This window comes from Monopterus albus, unplaced genomic scaffold, assembly GCF_001952655.1.
Source record: "Monopterus albus unplaced genomic scaffold, M_albus_1.0 scaffold150.1, whole genome shotgun sequence".
In the NCBI taxonomy this organism is placed as follows: Eukaryota; Metazoa; Chordata; class Actinopteri; order Synbranchiformes; family Synbranchidae; genus Monopterus; species Monopterus albus.
In genome coordinates this window covers 959091-961297 of record NW_018128030.1, presented here as the reverse complement: position 1 = coordinate 961297, position 2207 = coordinate 959091, and the positions used below count along the sequence as shown (strand labels likewise).

The following is a 2207-nucleotide window of genomic DNA, read 5'->3' as shown; positions in this document are numbered from 1 at the left end:
AGCCACTTGTCAGCGGGGGGGGTATAAAAGGCAGCAAGGCAACAGCCTCTAAGGAAGGAAGGAAGGATGGATGATAGGCTCGCCGACATGAGGTGGACATACTGTGGGTTTTTTGCAGTTACATTTTTTAATGTGAAGGGTTTTGTGTGTATGCAGATATTTAGCTGTTACTCTGAGTTAACGCAGTTGAATAATGTATAATTTCGAAATCATGTAGGCTACTTTATTTATCGTTAGAATTTAATGTTAATGTGTAGCGTTAGCAAAACTTCGAGCCAGTCGTGGGTCCTCATTAGCTCCGTGTGTTAGCTTTCCGGTACATGCTTTTGCATGTTCATTTTAACGAGGTAAATTAAGACTTGCTTATCGGAGAATTTGCCATGACTTAGCGGTAACTAGTCACCCGTCCCTCGTTGGCTCTGTAGTGTGGCTGTAGGCTACTTTATCTAGCGTTAGCGAGAGTTTAATGTTGGCATGTAGCGTTAGCAAAACTCTGCTAGCAAGAAGCCTTTCGGGCTGAGGCGAGCAGGGCTTGTGCCCTAGCTCCGTGTGTGGTTAGCCTTCCCATACTCTGTTTTGCTTTTGCATGTTCATTTTAACAATGAGGTTAATTATCGAGACGTAATTGCTTCTAGTTTTGCTATGACTTGGAGGTAACAGTTACTATCCCCTGTTGGCTCTGCAGTCTGTCAGCATTATCGACTATATCTGGACTTGATTAATGTTAGCACCCTCGTTTTAAAACACCCAGCAAGCTCACTGTTTAGAGAACACTGGTCTTTGACACGGACTTCTTTGTTGTAGTGGAGAAACCTTTCTAGCTAAATGCGTGAGTATTGTTTTTCTGCCATGTCTAGAGCCTCCATTTAGATTGAAGTCCAGACAAACCATCAGCTGCCAATCATTAATGAACGACCCGAAAAGCCTGCTTTTGTTTAAATTAAGATCAAATTCAAAATATCCGGTTTTATTGACAGTGGAAGTATATCAGTAACATGTCCGTGTCTCAGTCATCCAGGTCACGGTAAGCTGAGAAAAAAAAAAAAAAACCTGGACTTTGTTTTAGGTCTAAGACCTCTCACCTCTCGTTCAAGAGGCTTAATCAGTCCTGCCCGACCGGCCAGATATATTTATCCCCATTGGTGGTGGTTCAAAATATTCTATCTTCAGAGATGCTCTGGGCAGGCGTTTCTATGATACAATGGGGTAGGGGCTTATTGTAATGTATGAAGGACGTCTTTGTTCTGCATGAATAAAGGTAGCAGTGTAGGGTAGGTAACGCTAATCTGACATGAGGTGGATTCACTAGCTTTTGTAGCACCTAATTGCATTACATGTTTCCTCATCAGGCTTGGATTCATAATAAATTTTGAATATAGACCTTCAGAGCTAAAATATTCCTGTCGTTTTCTCAGAGGGGAATTGTATTGTGTACTAGTACTTGATTACCTATGTTCTCGCTGTATTTTGGCAATACCCACAACGGTAAGACTATACTTTGCACAGATGTAATGGTATTTGTCCATTTCCCCCACAATTTTTATGAAAAGCAGTTTTGACTAAAAATGATGCATTTAACACTTTGTTGTACAGAAGACCTGAGTACATCAACTCCAGAACTTTGAGGCACATGGCCCAGTGAAGAAGACAACCCAAAACATTGTGGGCTCACACTACAAACAATGCAGATGGTAAGTTAATTGTTCAGACCGTTGTGAAATGTCACATCTTGCTGTTATGTTGTGAAATGTATTCCTTCAGTTTAGTATTGCTTAAATGTGACCACTTTTTACAAGAGTGGTGCTAAAATGCAAAGTTTAAATTACTGTTACTCAAATTTGCATGACCTGTTTCATAAATTCAAGGTAAACAAATGAATGTTCCTTATAGGCTTAATGGCGATAAACCCATCAGCAGTATGGCTTTTTCTTGGGACTTGCATGAAGTTTTTTTTGTCAAAATGATGCCAATTTGGAACTTTGCAGTGCCCATTTTGTGCATATGAAAGGCTGTTCACTGCCCAGGTACAAATGTGTTCATTAAAAAGCCTTTGCTTCAAAATTAGAGCATATCCTGCTTTAAACTCAAGCTTTTTCCATTTCCCTCTAGGCAATTAACCAGACAATCAGCATTCTTGAGGACATACAGGCAAGTTTGTTTTTAAATGACCATTTATTGATATCAAAGCTTTACAAAACTTTTTTTTT

The 2207-nt window shown here is 39.8% G+C and overlaps 1 long non-coding RNA gene across 5 annotated transcripts; it reads left to right on the top strand.

Annotated features, from left to right (window-relative positions):
* Positions 1 to 45: 45 nt before the first annotated feature.
* LOC109968483 (uncharacterized) lies at positions 46 to 2201 on the top strand. Of its 5 annotated transcripts, none has more exons than XR_002276103.1 (5): positions 66 to 92; positions 1416 to 1485; positions 1594 to 1691; positions 1891 to 2024; positions 2110 to 2201. It is a non-coding gene; the product is annotated as an uncharacterized LOC109968483 (long non-coding RNA). The 5 variants fall into 5 exon arrangements; XR_002276104.1 differs by having other exon boundaries at positions 69 to 103; XR_002276106.1 differs by lacking the exon at positions 66 to 92 and adding an exon at positions 134 to 347.
* Positions 2202 to 2207: the final 6 nt, after the last annotated feature.